This window comes from Protopterus annectens, chromosome 3.part0, assembly GCF_019279795.1.
Source record: "Protopterus annectens isolate FY-2018-M chromosome 3.part0, PAN1.0, whole genome shotgun sequence".
Lineage (NCBI taxonomy): Eukaryota > Metazoa > Chordata > Ceratodontiformes > Protopteridae > Protopterus > Protopterus annectens.
In genome coordinates, this window is record NC_056731.1 from 1,878,714,519 (window position 1) to 1,878,735,610 (window position 21,092).

A 21,092-nucleotide genomic window follows, 5' to 3' on the forward strand; every position below is an offset into this window, starting at 1 on the left:
CTTGTTGAAGCAGGGTGTGTATATGCAATCATGTAGATCCTTATACCATGTTTATATTCCCTGCACTTAGTGCAGATTGTGCAATTCATTAATTTTAATGAATTCACACCTCTTTTGAATTCTACACAATGCATTCTATAAAGGTAATTATGCAAGTAGGAAGCCTATATTAAAGTAGGGGAGAATGTTTGGATCAAGATCAAGAGAGATGAATATTGCTACTTACTGCTACTTGCTTTGAAAACATGTTGCTACTTTCACAACCAATGTGCTGCAATGTTAGGTTGCTGTTATGGAATAAATTGATGTATTTTAACCTTACTTATGGGTAGCATTGCACAATATACACATTGCTCTGTTGTCTGCATTACTCAAGGTTGCTGTTGGCATGGGCATGTATACTACAGTTATTTTGTGACCCAGCAGGAGTTTTCTACATAATGGTAACAGTTTAATGGAAATTTCAATCATGAAAGTTGACCACGTTGCTCAGGAGACTGTTGTATTAATTATCATCAAGGGCTTGGGTTTTTGCATTATTAACAAAAACAAGTATGTTAAGGCTCAGATGTCTACCTCACTGCTCACCTTGGAAAGGTGTCTCACACTAAAAACGGATAACCATTTTTTCTTAACAGGTGTAACATTATCTTTGTTAATGCTGCAATGATCTACAGAGTAACAGAAACATTTATCCATCTATGAACTTATTATCAATGTCTTTCTTTCTTTTGCAGTTGGGGAAGAGGTAAAGAAAATCTCTGTTAACTTGTATGTCCTCATATGAAGCCTTCCTTTTTCATTTATGTTGTATATGATTGATGAATACATTCATATATACATTTTTTGTATGTAACAATCAAGTTATTTCTTTCTTTTGCATTTGGAAGGAAGAGGGGATATGTATGAAGTTGTGTGTACTGATATGGAGCCTTGATTTTTCGTGTATTTTTTGCATGACGGATTTATACATTCAGATTTATTGCTTTGGGCTGAACAATAATTTTATTTTAATTATGGATTTTTTATTTCCAACTATGTTTCCTCTCATACAGGACAATGGCTAACGAGATATCTGCACCCCCTAAAATGCCATACACTTACATAGATAGCTGAGAATGATATGATCATTCAGGCCCTGTCTCCCCTTTTATATGTAGGCACATCTGGGTCTGTTATTGCATGACTGCCTGCACATGGTAAGCCCATCTTCTGTATTCTCATTAATGTATTCTTATTAATATCCAAAAGGCAGATGCATGTGTAACTGAAAAGTATTTGATTTCATTTCATTAGCATATTTTAAATTGTAATATACATTTTACATAACAGGTTTGATCATTGTTTATTCTATATTTCTTTTTTTGTGTATATTACTTACTTGTTGTCTTAGGTGACCCTGCCAGTGGCACTGCAGAACTTCTGCTGTCTGATGTTAGTGCATCAGTAGCCTCTGGTGGTGATGGCAGTGATGAAGAAGCACTGTCTATGGATGCAGAGGATCAGTCTAACATTGAGGTTGGGTGTCTAACATCTCTTGGCCCTATTCTAGACAGAGTTATTATGCCTACGTATACCTATCACACAGTGCTGCGGTAGCATTGTTGCCTGACAGACGTTGCCTGTTCGATCCTCAGTTAGAGTGTCTTCTGTGTGGCTATATGTGTGAACGGGCGTTCCTTCTTTGAAGGTTGTGCATTAGGCCCGGCAAGCCAGCACGTAAAACTCTACTGCCAATCATTAGCAGACTGGAGTTCCACTGTGGCGACCCCTAACTGGGAAAAAGCCAAAAGACACAAACAATACCTATCACACAGACAGCTTAGTCATTGGACATGGTGAGAATGATACAGTTGATCAGGGTAGTTTGGTTACTCCAGTTGCAGGACTGAATGATTTTCCTCTTTGCCATCATGAGGGCAAGGTGCCACACCCGCACATTGTTAGTGGTGCTTGGAAGATATCTGGTATCCACCATGTTCCTGATGGTGGTGTGTCTGTAGGTGCCACACAGTGTATGTGTAGGGCCACAGAGACACATTCCTCAAAGGCCTCCGAACAGACAGTTGAAGTATTAAACATTGTACATTCTCACACATGGGACTGCCTGAACCATGTGGGTGACTCCTTGGATAGGATAACACACTGGATTGAGCATGTCTGTAATTAAATGTCTGCTGGAGGATGGTTGGCATTCATGTAGCCATAGCAAAGTGACATTATCCAGTGTTAGTTAATGTGGTCATGCAATATCCCACTCCTGTAGTGGCATTACTTCCACTGCTCCATCAGTGATTGCTGCACCCACACCCAGATATGGTAGGCTACATGATTATGGTCTTGGACACAGATGTAATGAGACCATATCCAGGAGACATCACTCACATTCAGACAGAAGCCCAAATTCTAGCCACGACCATAGAACTTGCAGTTCAACTCCTAGCAGAGGTAGTTATCATGACCAGGAGAGATGAGGCATATCTGACTAGTCTACCATGCACAGTTCACACCTGTCCAAGATGCCAGGATGTAGTGTAGAACAGTGTTTGATTGTGTTAATGTAGAGACACACATAAACTTTCAATAAATACTTGCCCATTTCACCACATATGTGCACACACACACACACACACACACACACACACACACACACACACACACACACACACACACACACACACACACACACAAATGCTACTTATCTAAGTAACACTACTGACCACTGAACATATCTTGCTACTGGCCCTAAAAATTGGATACTTAAGGATAACATTTTTTACTTGCACACATTCACTTCTTAGGTGTCAGGCTTGCCCTCCCATCCTATGCAAGTGATGATGACTGTGCCCTGCCCTTTGCACATTTGTGACTCTGGGTTGTATATATGTCTGATGCACTGAGTGGATAACTAATGCTTGCTTACTCATAACCATCCTTTGATGTAAATGCATTGCAGAATAAATGCTTTTAATCAGTTATGCATGATTACATCTGTAATTTTTGACCATCACTGTATTTCTGTCACTGTTGTTACTCATACAGTCAACATACAAGTATAAGTTTTGTTTACTGTTAAACTTGTGCAAATGATCCTACCCTTGACCGGCTCACTAGTTTATATACAGTGGTCAACTAAAATGCTTGATGCATATTACTGAGCAAAGTTCATCTCTGTGCTTTGCAAACATCAGCCATAAGCTGTTATTGACATTACTGTACACCTGGGACATATGAGAATTTGCATAGCACAGTAATCATTTATACAGCTGAATTGATGTTTCTATTCAAGTTCCAGACTTACATAGGCAATAATGCAGATGTGAGATGTTTCCTGTGGGGTTGCTTGTGCCTGATAATAACAGACATCCATTAATTGTTAAAGTAAAGGTTGTGCAGTTTGGCAGACGTCAATTTTAATGTTTTTACCTTTTAGGTTTTCAGTGTATGTGTTATCCTTTACCTCTTAGCCAGAGCCATGGCATATTTTGCCTACCTATATCCGCTAGGAGCATCTGTGGCTGATTGTTCTTCCTCAGACTCCTCATCTGTATCTGCTGGAGTTGCTGGCCTTGCCTGTGGTCCTGAAAATGTGCTACTGCCCATTATTGTTCTTTTCAGAGTTGCTTTTTGAGAATTATATTGTGTAACATAGCACAATCTGTGAGTATTTGGGCAGAGGTGGCTGGGTTGTACTGCAGACACCTCCTTGGGTATCTAGACACTGGAATCTTGGTTTGAGCAAGCCAAATACATATTGTATTTTATTTTCCTAGTTTGAGCATGGGCATTACTGCATCCTTACTCAGTGAGGTTGTGTGGGTTTCTCATGGGTGTTATGAGACACAGTTTCAGGGCATAACCTACATCCCCCACTAGATAACCTTGTGGAAAATCACCCATAGCAAACCTTTTTCCATACATGTGAGTCATAAAAACTGCCTGGGTTACCTGCACAGTGGGGCTTTTATTTCTATGTGAGTGCAGTCTATGGCACCCAGAATATTAGGGAGGTATGCTATTGCATACAATTCCTGCATGGTTCTTGATCTCTCCTATGGGGTGTGTGAGAAACAGATATGTTTCCTTGCATGTTGTAGCATTGCATTAAGAGACTGATTTAATATTCTGGAAGCTGAAGCTTGTGAACCGAAAAGTACCTGTAGCTAGGATACATAATGCTATACATACCTTTGTTTCCATTGGGATGGGTTCTCCGTGATTTTTCCTGGGGACTCAGTTGAGGGCAGCAGATGATTCATATTTCCTCTAATAAACCAAAAACCACTCTGAAGCCAATATCCTACGACTACAATACAGATTTATTAAAATACACAAAGTCACGAACCACAATTTCACACAGTACTCCAAAGGTCAAGCGCTTTCGTCAATAGACTTCATCAGAACAATTAAAACTAGTAAAAACAGCCCTTTTATATTAACAAGCTGACTCTCATTAGACAAAACAGCCCTTGTAATTAAAGTGACAATGTTATTTTTCAAAACAACCTAAAAACTCCCAACCCTATAGATAAAACTAAATAATAAATTAACAATTAATAGTATTATTTAAACATGTTAAAATATAAATGAGGCATGGACAGTTATATATATATGTTTTGTTTAAAATATATATGTATGTATTGTTTGAGAATAAAGTAAATATCACCAAAAAGGTTAAAAAAGTGTGGGGCTTGTGAATACTGTAAATTTATAATAGATACCCCATTAATTGAGCTGGGACCCTACAATATTGTTGTTAACTTTAGTGCAGGTTCTTGCACCACCACGGGTTTGGTGTATCTTGCTGTTTGCCAAGTGTGTGGGTTTTCTTATGTAGGGAAAACAGAAAGAAAACTGAACAGGAGAATCTATGAACATATTGACAGTATTACAAGGAAAGATGAAAATAACGCCCTTTACAAACATGTTTCCATGAACCAGGACCATTCCTTCCGGTTTGGTATTCTTGAGGTTGCTGTTAAGGATATTAGGGGAGGTGATTGTGCAAACCAACTACTCAGAGCTGAAGTGAGATGGCAACTCAAGTTAAATGCCACTGTAGCTCCGGGGATTAATGATCACATTAGTATTAAGCCCAAACTAAGGTATCGGGCATCTAAATTAAAAAAAAACACCCATTTTTAACCTTTTTGGTGATATTTACTCTATTCTCAAACAACACATACATATATATTTTAAACAAAACATATATATATATATATATATATATATATATATATATATATATATATATATATGTATAACTGTCCATGCCTTGTTTATATTTTAACATGTTTAAATAATACCATTAATTATTAATTTATTATTTAGTTTTATGTATAGGGTTGGGAGTTTTTAGGTTGTTTTGAAAAATAACATTGTCACTTTAATTACAAGGGCTGTTTTGTCTAATGAGATTCAGCTTGTTAATATAAAAGGGCTGTTTTTACTAGTTTTAATTGTTCTGATGAAGTCTATTGACGAAAGCGCTTGACCTTTGGAGTACTGTATGGAATTGTGGTCCGTGACTTTGTATATTTTAATAAATCTGCATTGTGGTCGTAGGATATTGGCTTCAGAGTGTTTTTTGGTTTATTAGTGTTGTTTTGCCACTCTCACACCACTTCTTACTTTTCTGCATATTTCCTCTATTGTTTCTCTGTCCACCCAATATCACTCTATAACTTTTGTGTCATGAAGTCTGTGATAAATCAAACGAGGTTTAAACACCCTTCTACTTCTTCTTCTTGGCCAAGATCTGGTAGCAACAGTAACAGCTTGAATTAAATCCTGTTGCACATACCGGCTTATAATGGCAGCAGCTAAGATGTTTTTTTTTTTCCTAAGTGTAATTGTGGCTGTGATCCAGAGTTTTGGATTTCAAGGAAAATATTTACACTGAGTATAGATGATTGCTTTATAGCTTCCTGAATAGCTCTGCCATGCTGGATTGGTTAATTAGTATGCCATTTATCTATTTACGCTTTCATTAGTATATTCTACCATTTAACTTTGTTTTACAGCTGTACACTAAGTGTAAAGCTGTTTAATGAATACAAAACAGCATGCTAGCACGTGCATGGCATGCTGAGTACACAATAGCTGCACTTAGTGTAGCCATTAATGAATCCGACCCACTGTTTCCCTCAATTTCCATAGTTTGAAGGCATTCAAATTATGACACTGGCCAGAACCCAAGAAGCTTCCAAAACTTGGAAGTGATGGGGACTGTTCTTCAGAATTGCATGAAATAACTAAATTTCTCACTCCATAGAAATATCCAAAGCAGAAACGCAGTTCACAGTTTGGACTGCAAATTTCAGTATTTCCTTACAATGTGACAATTTCAGAATATGACTAAGGAACCATCTCTCTTTCTCCACACTTCCAGTTGCATCTACTGGATTTCTTCTTAGTTAACTGCAGATTACTGTGTATATTGAACCTAGTCAGCCACTGTAGCTAGACAGCACATGCATATAAGTTACTGAGCACATGCACGATCAGTGCCATCTTCTGTAGTCAGTCACTGTGAATGTAAACTTGAATGGAGATGCACGTGAGTGTGTTAGTAGTAATGAGTCAGTCATTAAGCATATGAAGTTTGAAGTACATATACAAGTTACAGCTCCTGATGAGTGTTTATATAATAAACTACTTAAATGGACTCCGTGCCTCAGTGTCTCATTTGAATACATGAGACATGCGACATTCACCACAACCTATTGGGAGTGAGGTACCACTTTTACATTAACCACATTTGTTGATCAGAATATCTAGTCCAATACTTATGTTTGAAAGGGGCCTGCCCTGTGTGCGCCTCCTGCTTATTGTCAGATTTACATTCTCCTCTGTACTCCATCTGCCTCTATTAACATTTTAAGTGGTTCTGACTTCATTTCCAACAGATTCTTAAAGATAGACCCAGCCCTCCTCAGCTTAATACATTCACCTTTATGCCACTGCAGAACCCTCTTGACTGATTCAGATAGATAAATTTGGACTGCACCTGGCCTACCTGAGAATATACAAGTCACTCTTAATTGCTGAGATGGAATCCCTCTCTGAGGGCAGGGAATATCTTGAGTGATTAACTGGTAGGACAGATCAGCATTTGAGAGTATTCTTTAAACCCGCAGTTCTCCTGTTGCTCATATTAGAGTTTGCTCAACATTTTCTTGATCACATACAGTCCATGGGGCCAGTTCCCCAGGCTAGGCCACTCACCTCATTGACTGTAAGCATTTTCAGCAATGGAGCAAGTAGGCAAAATGGTACCTGGGATTCAGACCACTGCTTAGGTTTATAGGTTCATAGCTAATCAAGTAGGCAATATGGTACCTGGGATTCAGACCACTGCTTAGGTTTATAGGTTCATAGCTAATTACTAGACTAGCTGTCATTGTAAGCTATTTTAAGCCCAGCCAATTTCCCTACAAAAGGTGAGAATAAACCCTGTACCTTGTGATTGAGAGGCAAAAACCTTAACTATTATACCAACCCCCAGCTTATGAGGCTAACACCCACAGCTGAAGTTGTGCAATTTAGCTCAAAGTTAATTAACAATGTAATAGAGGCAAACTGCATGATAATGAGGTAATTATAGATCTGCTAGCAGAAATAACAATAGTCATAAAGAACTGAGCATAGTGTGATGATGGTCATGTGATTCATGAACTCTTGTAGTGCGCATGTGGAATACACTCTACTATGTACGGTGACCTGAGCATAGTTACGTTACAATGTAAACTGCTGTGACACATAATAATAGCCTCCCAGCAAAGTCCCTGACAACTTTATTCTTACAAACGGGGAATAAATGGGTGTGTAAGACAGTCAGATGAAAGGGAAGATCATGAAAAGGAATGCAGAGAGGGACACAGGATAGAAAGGCCTGGGATGAGGGTGGAGAAGAAAACGTATATTTTGAAAGATACCGATTACTTTTGTATGAAGGGGAAAGGAAGAAAAGAGGAATAAGAGGATGTGGAAAGGAAAGAGGGTATAGGGATGGCGGAAAGGAAGGCAAACAAACACTGAGCATGTGCAAAGACCAGTGGGTGAGGTGTGGAAAGGAAACAGGGTATAGGGATGGCGGAAAGAAAGGCAAAAAAACACTAAACATGTGCAAAGACCAGTGGGTGACGTGTGGAAAGGAAAGAGGGTATAGGGATGGCAGAAAGGAAGGCAAACAAACACTGAACATGTGCAAAGACCAGTGGGTGAGGTGTGGAAAGGAAAGAGGGTATAGGGATGGTGGAAAGGAAGGTAAACAAACACTGAACATGTGCAAAGACCAGTGGGTGAGGTGTGGAAAGGAAAGAGGGTATAGGGATGGCAGAAAGGAAGGCAAACAAACACTGAACATGTGCAAAGACCAGTGGGTGAGGTGTGGAAAGGAAAGAGGGTATAGGGATGGCAGAAAGGAAGGCAAACAAACACTGAACATGTGCAAAGACCAGTGGGTGAGGTGTGGAAAGGAAAGAGGGTATAGGGATGGCGGAAAGGAAGGCAAACAAACACTGAACATGTGCAAAGACCAGTGGGTGAGGTGTGGAAAGGAAAGAGGGTATAGGGATGGCGGAAAGGAAGGTAAACAAACACTGAACATGTGCAAAGACCAGTGGGTGAGGTGTGGAAAGGAAAGAGGGTATAGGGATGGCGGAAAGGAAGGCAAACAAACACTGAACATGTGCAAAGACCAGTGGGTGAGGTGTGGAAAGGAAAGAGGGTATAGGGATGGCAAAAAGGAAGGCAAACAAACACTGAACATGTGCAAAGACCAGTGGGTGAGGTGTGGAAAGGAAAGAGGGTATAGGGATGGCGGAAAGGAAGGTAAACAAACACTGAACATGTGCAAAGACCAGTGGGTGAGGTGTGGAAAGGAAAGAGGGTATAGGGATGGCAGAAAGGAAGGCAAACAAACACTGAACATGTGCAAAGACCAGTGGGTGAGGTGTGGAAAGGAAAGAGGGTATAGGGATGGCGGAAAGGAAGGCAAACAAACACTGAACATGTGCAAAGACCGGTGGGTGAGGTGTGGAAAGGAAAGAGGGTACAGGGATGGCAGAAAGGAAGGTAAACAAACACTGAACATGTGCAAAGACCAGTGGGTGAGGTGTGGAAAGGAAAGAGGGTATAGGGATGGTGGAAAGGAAGGCAAACAAACACTGAACATGTGCAAAGACCAGTGGGTGAGGTGTGGAAAGGAAAGAGGGTATAGGGATGGCGGAAAGGAAGGTAAACAAACACTGAACATGTGCAAAGACCAGTGGGTGAGGTGTGGAAAGGAAAGAGGGTATAGGGATGGCGGAAAGGAAGGTAAACAAACACTGAACATGTGCAAAGACCAGTGGGTGAGGTGTGGAAAGGAAAGAGGGTATAGGAATGGCGGAAAGGAAGGCAAACAAACACTGAACATGTGCAAAGACCAGTGGGTGAGGTGTGGAAAGGAAAGAGGGTATAGGGATGGCAGAAAGGAAGGCAAACAAACACTGAACATGTGCAAAGACCATTGGGTGAGGTGTGGAAAGGAAAGAGGGTATAGGGATGGCGGAAAGGAAGGTAAACAAACACTGAACATGTGCAAAGACCAGTGGGTGAGGTGTGGAAAGGAAAGAGGGTATAGGGATGGCAGAAAGGAAGGCAAACAAACAATGAACATGTGCAAAGACCAGTGGGTGAGGTGTGGAAAGGAAAGAGGGTATAGGGATGGCAGAAAGGAAGGCAAACAAACACTGAACATGTGCAAAGACCAGTGGGTGAGGTGTGGAAAGGAAAGAGGGTATAGGGATGGCGGAAAGGAAGGCAAACAAACACTGAACATGTGCAAAGACCAGTGGGTGAGGTGTGGAAAGGAAAGAGGGTATAGGGATGGCGGAAAGGAAGGTAAACAAACACTGAACATGTGCAAAGACCAGTGGGTGAGGTGTGGAAAGGAAAGAGGGTATAGGGATGGCGGAAAGGAAGGCAAACAAACACTGAACATGTGCAAAGACCAGTGGGTGAGGTGTGGAAAGGAAAGAGGGTATAGGGATGGCAAAAAGGAAGGCAAACAAACACTGAACATGTGCAAAGACCAGTGGGTGAGGTGTGGAAAGGAAAGAGGGTATAGGGATGGCGGAAAGGAAGGCAAACAAACACTGAACATGTGCAAAGACCAGTGGGTGAGGTGTGGAAAGGAAAGAGGGTATAGGGATGACAGAAAGGAAGGCAAACAAACACTGAACATGTGCAAAGACCAGTGGGTGAGGTGTGGAAAGGAAAGAGGGTATAGGGATGGCGGAAAGGAAGGCAAACAAACACTGAACATGTGCAAAGACCGGTGGGTGAGGTGTGGAAAGTAAAGAGGGTACAGGGATGGCGGAAAGGAAGGTAAACAAACACTGAACATGTGCAAAGACCAGTGGGTGAGGTGTGGAAAGGAAAGAGGGTATAGGGATGGTGGAAAGGAAGGCAAACAAACACTGAACATGTGCAAAGACCAGTGGGTGAGGTGTGGAAAGGAAAGAGGGTATAGGGATGGCGGAAAGGAAGGTAAACAAACACTGAACATGTGCAAAGACCAGTGGGTGAGGTGTGGAAAGGAAAGAGGGTATAGGGATGGTGGAAAGGAAGGTAAACAAACACTGAACATGTGCAAAGACCAGTGGGTGAGGTGTGGAAAGGAAAGAGGGTATAGGAATGGCGGAAAGGAAGGCAAACAAACACTGAACATGTGCAAAGACCAGTGGGTGAGGTGTGGAAAGGAAAGAGGGTATAGGGATGGCAGAAAGGAAGGCAAACAAACACTGAACATGTGCAAAGACCAGTGGGTGAGGTGTGGAAAGGAAAGAGGGTATAGGGATGGTGGAAAGGAAGGCAAACAAACACTGAACATGTGCAAAGACCAGTGGGTGAGGTGTGGAAAGGAAAGAGGGTATAGGGATGGCGGAAAGGAAGGTAAACAAACACTGAACATGTGCAAAGACCAGTGGGTGAGGTGTAGAAAGGAAAGAGGGTATAGGGATGGCGGAAAGGAAGGCAAACAAACACTGAACATGTGCAAAGACCAGTGGGTGAGGTGTGGAAAGGAAAGAGGGTATAGGGATGGCGGAAATTAAGGCAAACAAACACTGAACATGTGCAAAGACCAGTGGGTGAGGTGTGGAAAGGAAAGAGGGTATACGGATGGCGGAAAGGAAGGCAAACAAACACTGAACATGTGCAAAGACCAGTGGGTGAGGTGTGGAAAGGAAAGAGGGTATAGGGATGGCAGAAAGGAAGGCAAACAAACACTGAACATGTGCAAAGACCAGTGAGTGAGGTGTGGAAAGGAAAGAGGGTATAGGGATGGTGGAAAGGAAGGCAAACAAACACTGAACACGTGCAAAGACCAGTGGGTGAGGTGTGGAAAGGAAAGAGGGTATAGGGATGGCGGAAAGGAAGGCAAACAAACACTGAACATGTGCAAAGACCAGTGGGTGAGGTGTGGAAAGGAAAGAGGGTATAGGGATGGCGGAAAGGAAGGCAAACAAACACTGAACATGTGCAAAGACCAGTGGGTGAGGTGTGGAAAGGAAAGAGGGTATAGGGATGGCGGAAAGGAAGGCAAACAAACACTGAACATGTACAAAGACCAGTGGGTGAGGTGTGGAAAGGAAAGAGGGTATAGGGATGGTGGAAAGGAAGGCAAACAAACACTGAACATGTGCAAAGACCAGTGGGTGAGGTGTGGAAAGGAAAGAGGGTATAGGGATGGGGGAAAGGAAGGCAAACAAACACTGAACATGTGCAAAGACCAGTGGGTGAGGTGTGGAAAGGAAAGAGGGTATAGGGATGGCGGAAAGGAAGGCAAATAAACACTGAACATGTGCAAAGACCAGTGGGTGAGGTGTGGAAAGGAAAGAGGGTATAGGGATGGCAGAAAGGAAGGCAAACAAACACTGAACATGTGCAAAGACCAGTAGGGTGAGGTGTGGAAAGGAAAGAGGGTATAGGGATGGTGGAAAGGAAGGCAAACAAACACTGAACATGTGCAAAGACCTGTGGGTGAGGTGTGGAAAGGAAAGAGGGTATAGGGATGGCAGAAAGGAAGGCAAACAAACACTGAACATGTGCAAAGACCAGTGGGTGAGGTGTGGAAAGGAAAGAGGGTATAGGGATGGCAGAAAGGAAGGCAAACACTGAACATGTGCAAAGACCAGTGGGTGAGGTGTGGAAAGGAAAGAGGGTATAGGGATGGTGGAAAGGAAGGCAAACAAACACTGAACATGTGCAAAGACCAGTGGGTGAGGTGTGGAAAGGAAAGAGGGTATAGGGATGGCAGAAAGGAATGCAAACAAACACTGAACATGTGCAAAGACCAGTGGGTGAGGTGTGGAAAGGAAAGAGGGTATAGGGATGGTGGAAAGGAAGGTAAACAAACACTGAACATGTGCAAAGACCAGTGGGTGAGGTGTGGAAAGGAAAGAGGGTATAGGGATGGCGGAAAGTAAGGCAAACAAACACTGAACATGTGCAAAGACCAGTGGGTGAGGTGTGGAAAGGAAAGAGGGTATAGGGATGGTGGAAAGGAAGGCAAGCAAACACTGAACATGTGCAACGACCAGTGGGTGAGGTGTGGAAAGGAAAGAGGGTATAGGGATGGCGGAAAGGAAGGCAAACAAACACTGAACATGTGCAAAGACCAGTGGGTGAGGTGTGGAAAGGAAAGAGGGTATAGGGATGGCGGAAAGGAAGGCAAACAAACACTGAACATGTGCAAAGACCAGTGGGTGAGGTGTGGAAAGGAAAGAGGGTATAGGGATGGCGGAAAGGAAGGCAAACAAACACTGAACATGTACAAAGACCAGTGGGTGAGGTGTGGAAAGGAAAGAGGGTATAGGGATGGTGGAAAGGAAGGCAAACAAACACTGAACATGTGCAAAGACCAGTGGGTGAGGTGTGGAAAGGAAAGAGGTTATAGGGATGGGGGAAAGGAAGGCAAACAAACACTGAACATGTGCAAAGACCAGTGGGTGAGGTGCTGACACAAAGGGGGAGGATGACAATGGAGAGAAACAGACAGACAGACAAACAGATGATCGTTTGTGATAGGAAGGAATGAACTAGAAATGAGAGGGAAGTGAAGCACACAATAATGGGAGATAAGGTGCATGATGGATCCATTTCATGCAGCCTAGAGCAGAAACCCAGACAGAAATAGTCACCATTAAGGAAACCATGGTAAAAAAGTTCTCCAAAGCGAACTTCATGCTTCCTAAGACAGAAGTGGTGAACTTCATGACACCCATGCAGATGGACAATACAGTTACGACTGCTGAATCCTACACAATTGAACTTTATAAGCACTTACACGAGTGCATGGATCGTGCTATCCCAAACAGAACCAAGATGCTATCCTCCAAAAAAAGGAAGCCAATCTGGTGGTCCCCTGCCATAAACACACTGTACAACAGAAGGAAGAAACTGTTGCAAAAGAGAGTAAAATCCCATGAGTGGAGGAGCTCCCTGGTCAGCCTCAGTAAGAGCTGCAATCCCTGATAAAATCCTCCAAAGCTAGTTATGAAAACAAAATCGTCACTGATTCTAAAGACAACCACAAAGCCTTCTATAGCTATGTCAAGAATCTCAATGGCAACACTCAGATCTGCTCTGAGTTACAGCACAATGGCACTAAAAATACAGACCCAAGTGATATTGCCAACATCCTGGCAGATAGGTTCAGTGCTAACTTTACCCCCCCCACCCCCACCCCCTAAAGAGTACATCTCTATACTGGAAGAATGCAAAGTTCCTGTAATCATGGCTGCACAGGTAAAAACCACACTCTCCAAAGCCAATAACACAGCATCCATGGGACCAGACAACATTCCAGGCTGCGTTCTACATGAACTACAGAATGAACTGGCACCCCACCTAAGTACCATGTACAGTCATAGCCTCACATCAGGCTTTGTGCCCGCTGAATGGCGCACAGTGATGGTTATCCCACTCCACAAGGGGGGAGCCAACATGGACTCTGGGTATTACCACCCCATTAGCCTGACGAGCCTGGTCTGCAAGGCCATGGAATGTATCATAATGGAACTTATAAACAAAAATATTAGTTATCTCCAAACACTGGACCTCACCGAGTTCGGGTTTGTAAAAGGCAGATCATGTCTCCTAAACCTGACAGACTTCTTTGAAGCAGTCACCAAAGCCATAGATAAGGGTAAGGTGGTTCACACAGCCTATCTAGATCTTGCCAAGGCTTTCGACACCATCCCCCACTCTGGAATTATAGATAAACTCACTAAACTAGGCATAAATCCCTATGTCACAAGATGGGTTGCCAACTGGCTCACTGACAGAACCCACACTGTGAAAGTAGCAGACTCCAAATCCGACTACAGACCAGTGACAAGTGGAGTACCACAGGGTTCAGTTCTGGGTCCTCTCCTGTTTGGTATCTACTTCTCTGAAGTACAGGCTAACACAGAAGGTCTTTGGCTAACTAAGATCGCAGATGACTGCAAACTAAGAGCCATAACTGAAACTCCTAATGATGTGGACATCCTACAAAAGGGCCTCACTGAGACAGATGCCTGGCGTCAAAGCCATGGCCTCAATCTGAATGCCAAAAAGTGCATTGTCATCCCCTTCGGTAAAAACTCTGTACCCATGAACTACAACATAGGCAGTAGTATACTTAACAATGAAAGTGTGATAAGAGACCTTGAGACACTGGTGGACAGTAGTCTCTACTTTGATAATCACATCACCACAGTAGTAAGGAAATCCTTCTATATGACACACCTCATCACAAAAGGTTTCTCATCCAGAAAAAAAAGAGGCCATTGTTCCCCTCTACTAATCACTCATTAGACCCATTATAGAGTGCAATGCCCCTTTGGTGTGTACCTCACAAGACATCTACAACAACTGGAAAGGCTGCAGAAATACCTCACAAAGAGGATTACCGGCCTCAAACAGATGCCCTACATAGACCGTCTCAAAAAACTCCAGTTTTACTCCATCGCATATCGCCTACTCAGGGGCGATCTCTGCCTAACATACAAAGCCATGTCAAACCCAGAGCTGTTGGACATGCTCTACTTAAAGAAGTTCCAATCCCTCCGAGCTACATGCTCTAGGGTCCTAAACCTTGTCACCACAATAAACAGAACATGCCGGAGGGATAGATTCCTGTCCCAGAAACTTCCCATACTCTGGAATAAACTACCTATCTATATCAAACAAAGCTCCTCATTAGTACTCTTCAAGAAGAATCTTGATGATTGGATGGAAAATAGGAAATTCACCCCGGGGATCAATTCTGTGGCTCTGCTCAACAGTGGCACAGGAAAATCATTTTCTTGGGTGGCAAAAGCCAGAGTATCTTTTTGGCTGGGCTTGTATAGGCCCTAGGGCTGATAGCCTAGTACCTACCTATGAATCTATGAACCTATGAACCACTTTGACTGCTCTCCCAACTGGGTCCTGCATCTGTTGTCATATTGGGCAGGATCAAATGCAAAACATTACTAATCACCCATGAACATCCTCCAGGTCACCAATGATCCACATCTGCCTTCATCATCTTCTACAGATCCTGCTAGGTAGCATAGTAGGACCTATTAGTATTGTCCCATAGAGAAATGTAATCTCCCCCTAGTGATACACCACTGGAAGTAGAAGTGTTTATTTCACCGGCTTGCTCTGAATATTGCTGATCTCTGGCTGCACTTTATTTTAAATTGAAGCTTTGTATTTAAGTTTTTTTTACTTCTATTTTGTATCTTATTCTAGTATTACATTTGTTTTGTTTTAAGTTTTCTATTCTGTTGTAGTTTTAAGAGTTCTTGACTAGGGTCAGTTAAAAGAGTTAGCAAAGAATTCCTTTGCAAACAGTGAATGACATCAGTTAATTAGTGGGAGGAACTGAGAAACAGCATTGCTCTTTTATTTAGAAATATCTCTGTTTAGCTGAAGTGTTTGTTTGGCCTGCTTGCTCTGAATATTGTTGATCTCTGGTTGCATTTTTCTCTCCCACCTGACCAATTCTTGTTGTGTTCTTAAATATGGTGGCTTTTGAGTTGCCTGCCCCTACTATAAATCTCATTTTGGACACTCCTCCCAGTTCCATCTCATCAGCTCATTCTACTGAGTACATCGAGATCATTTGGGATGGCCCACTCTCTTAGTTTCTCAACCTTGAATTATATTCTGTTTCATCCCTTCCCACTTAACCTAAACATTTCCACTTTATTCAGCTGTTTTTACTGTATTTCTGTTTCTTTATACTTTATTACTTTATTTTGCTTTTGCTACTTGTTTTTAAAAGTATTCAATTGCACCTATTTTGCTGCATTTATCACTGCTTGTTAGTAGCCTGATTAAATTGTAACTGTTATTCTAAGCCTTTTGGTATAAGCAATTGGGCTTCAGACCCTGTTGTATTACATTAGGAAGGTTTGTGGTCTACATGAGAGGTAGTTTACATACTTCTAAGTTAGGAATTGCTGGTTGAAGGCTTAGTGTGTCTACTATTCTAAAAGTGTCTTAGTTCTGGTTTAAGCACTTCAACTTCAGGCCAGTTATTTTACATTAAGAAGGTTTGTGGTCTACACTCGTGTGGGAGGAGAAGGTAGATTCTGCCATTTTGAGCTTGGAATTGCTGGTTAAATGCTTACGGTGCCTGTTTATTTGAACAGTTTTTTTCTGAAATTGGTGCACCTTTCTTGCTGTAGCATAGACTAGATTCTGACCTGTTGAATCTAACTCTGTATAACTTCAGCACTAAACCAGGCCATATTTTGTTGGAGGTGGCTCCCCTGCACACTAGTGGCAGGAGTGTGCAGTTAAAACTTGTCTGATTGAAGGTTGCTGGAACAGGGCTCAGTTTTAAGATTTTTATTGGTTGATTGGTTAATTTGTTTAAATTAGTTTGCTCTTGTTTGCTACTGTTATATTAAAGTGTATATATGTTCTCCTGTGTTAAAATAACCTAAATAGAGTTCAAATATCTTTAGCATATTCTGGTTAAAGATTTTGCTGTATACAAATCTGTTTTTGTGATTCCTGCATTTCCTGCTATTCTCTCTTGCATTGGCTGGGGCCTGCCTGTACTTAATGGGAGTAGGTGAACTGGTTGGAACTGGTCTGGCATAGGAATCTTTAGCTAAGAGCTCAGGGACAAGGGTTGATTGATCAATTCCAGTGTTAATATTTCACTTTAATTTTTGTGGTATTTAAACCCCACATGTGCATGGGTTTGTGCTTGTTTGCATGTTGCACACTGCCATTGCACTTTTTGAACCCTTTGCAAGGCATCTTAGCTGCATTTCTCTCTTACTAACACTCCTGTGCAAGTGATACCCTCCCTTGCAGCTACTGTATTGATTTTATCCAGCCCCTTTCACACCTAAAGGTACTCCCATCAGATAGTACCCTCTCTACTATCCCTGACTTCTCTTCCACAGATTCTGACAACCATGGATGGGCAAATTTCCTATGGTTTCTCCTGCTACTCTGGTTGATATGGGCATCCTGAGACAGTGTAGCAACTGCCTCATGTACACAGACAACCCTCTACTATTATCACCTAGGAACACAATATGTGACAGATGCAGTTACATTAAGAACCTAGAATCCTTACTGTTTCACTCACAAGCCAGTACATCTGCAATAGACACTACACCTCTAACACCAACCACACCTGTCCAACACACTGTTACATATGCAGAGTTTCTCAACAAAAACATACCTAAACAAAAGAGACCTCCGAGGCAAAAACACACACACACATCATAACCCATAGCGCCAAGAACTACACATAGTAAACACATCTGTGTCTCACAGCCTCTAAGGCCCAGACACAAACCAAGCATAGTAGTCATAGGAGACTCTATTGTGAGACACACAAATGTGTCCCTCATCAGGCTAGACAAAGAGAAAGTTACAGTAAGTTGCTTGTCAGGTTCTAGAATTTTCCATATCACACACACATTCATGTTTGTTAACAACGGGTTACTATGAGTCTGTCATAGTCCATGTTGGTGTGAATGACTTGAGACACACTTCTCTGGACTATATGAAGAGAGACATGATTGAGCTCATTGAATATGTGTCCTAGGCAGGTATGTCCCTAGCCTTAAGCAGCATCCTGCCATCATTCAGAGTGATGCCTCATTACAAACAGAAAATGACTGACTTTAACAACTGGTTTAGTTTCTGGTGTCATTCCAAGGGGATCCAGTATCTATCAGCCTGGGAGGACATGACTGACAGACCACGATGCTTTACCAGAGATGACCTTCATCTATCTACCCTGGGCTTCAGGCTTCTGGCAAAGGCTCTTGCCTCCCCTAGTGCCTTTTTTAGGTAAGGTCATGAGGACAAAATTACCAATGTGAAAAAGTCTTCTAGAAGAAATTTAAAGGGCATGCTGCTAAACACTAGCAATCTTAGCATGAAACTGCACTCATTGCAAGCATTACTCACCCTGGAGGATGATGACATTTGTGCAGTCACTGAAACCTGGTTCAAAGCTGCTGAGAGCACCCCGGCCTTACCAGGTTATTCATCCTACCATACTTTCAGACCCCAAATGGAGGGCTACAAAGCCAAGGTAGGTGGAGTTTCAATATTTATCAAAGACGTACACACCTCCAGGCTATTCAAGCTGTATGACACACAGGAGACACTCCAAGTGCAGTTAACTGTTGACAAAACACCTACTGAAATCATAGCTAGTTACAGACTCCAGCCATGACTCAGGATGCCCAAACCACCTATCTGGACTTACTTGAATCCATCAAGATTCAACCCTCTACCCTGATCCTGAGTGACTTTAACTACCCAACCATAGAGTGGAAGAAAGACCTATAGTAGCCCAAACATGAATGCCAGGAGAGTCCACAACTTCATCAATGCCAATGTATTGGATCAGCTGGTCAATACCCCACTAGAGGTGAAACTATCCTGGACCTGGTACTAACTAACATGAGTAGTGACTGTAGCACCCCTACAGTGTCATCCTCCTTGGTAAGATCTGACCACAAAGCAATCACTTTTGAAGTCACCATCTTCCCTGACCTCCCCCTTGCCAGGGCCAAACAAAAAAACTTTTCCAAAGCTGACTACAATCTCCTGAGAGCAGGTATAAGTAGCTTCACAGCCACCATCCCTTCATTTGGAGCTAGCACTAATGCCCAAGCTTACACCAAAAAAACTATATGAGCACCTACATAGCTGCCTGGACTCAGCAATACCTGACAGGATCAAATCATCTTCCTCAAGGAAGAGCAACCCTGTCTGGTGGAAAGCAGCAATAAACAAACTCTGTAATAAAAGGGAAAGAAAAATTGCTGTCCAAGACCAAGAATAAGCAGGTGCCAGTTTGGAAGCAATCTCCCCTTTGTCTGAATAAGCACATAAGATCACTGGTGAAATTCTCTAAGGCATACTTCGAATCCAAATTGGCCAAATCCACTAAAGACAATCATAAGGCCTTCTTCACATGCATCTGCAATCTCAAAAGTAACACCCAAGTCTGCTCTGAACTGCTGGTCAAGAACACCATCTACACAGAAGCCATAGATATAGCCAACCTGCTGGTAGAGAGGTTCAGTGAAAACTTCATGCCCCTGTGCCCCCATCAGTAAACCAGGACATCCCCAGCACCTGTCCCTACCCTTATCACCAGGGGGCAGATCTTTAATACCCTCTCAAAAGCAAAAAATACAGCCTCCTTGAAACCTGACAACATCCCTGTCTGCATCCTACATGAACTCAGGCATAAGTTCCCAGCACCATTAGGCACTCTATTCTACCAAAGCCTGAGCACCAGCTTTATCCCAGATGAATGGAGGACAGCCACAGTCATCTCTCCACACAAAGGTGGAGCGTCCACTGACCGAGGCAATTATAGGCCCATCAGCCTAACTAGCCTGATCTGCAAGGCCATGGAACACATTATTATCGACTTTAAAAACAAGGGCATTGGCAACCTCCAAATGCTTGACCCCATACAGTTTGGCTTTGTCAAAGGGAGATCATGCCTTTTAAACTTGGGTGACTTCTTCAAAACAGTCACCAAAGATATGGACAAGGAGAAGATAGGGCACACCACTGACCATGACCTAGCCAAAGCCTTCAATATTATTCCCCGCTCGGGCATAATAGATAAATTCTCCCAGCTAGGCATCAACCCAAATGTTACTAGATGGGTAGCTAACTGTCTCACTGATAGAACCCACTCAGTCAAAGTAGGGGAAGACACCTCTAGTAGTAGACCTGTAACAAGTGGCATACCCCAAGGATTGGTTTTGGGGCCTCTACTGTTTGGGATACACTATTCTGAGGTGCAAACCAAAATCAGTAGTCTGTGGATGACTACATTTGTAGATGACTGCAAGCTGAGTGCTGTCTTAAATTTCCCTAGTGATATGAACATCATCCAAGAGGGCCTTTCCCAAACTAATGACCAGTGCCAGAAGCATGGTCTCAAGCTGAATACCAAGAAATGTATCATTATCCCCTTTGGGGAAAATGGCATCCCACTAATTATCACACTAATAACAATGTACTAAGGACACAATCAGTTGTGAGGGACTTGGGAACCCAAGTTGATAGCAACCTGACTTTTAACCACCACGTTGCCTCCGTTATACATGGCCCATCTCATAAGTAAGGGTATTTGATCCAAGAACAAGGAGGTCATAACATGCCTGTAATCCTCCCTTATCTGACCCATTATCGAGTACAATGCCTCCTTCAGCATGTACCTTACCAAGCACATGCAGCAGCTGGAGATACCACAGAGGTTCCTGACCATAAAATCCAGGGTCTCAAACACCTATCCTATACAGACAGGCTAAAAGCCCTGTCCCTCTCCTCAGTCTCATACAGAATGCTCAGAGGTGACCTGTGTCTGGCATACATGGCCATCTTAGAGCCAGCCTTGGTGGAGTTGCTGCATATCCTTCAGTCAAACTCCACTCACACAACCCACACACAAGGCCTCAGCCTGGTCTGTGACATTAATAGAATTTGTTGGCAGGATAGATTTGTGCACCAAAGATTCCCCCAGCTGTGGAATAGACTCCCTCTCCATCTCAAGCAGA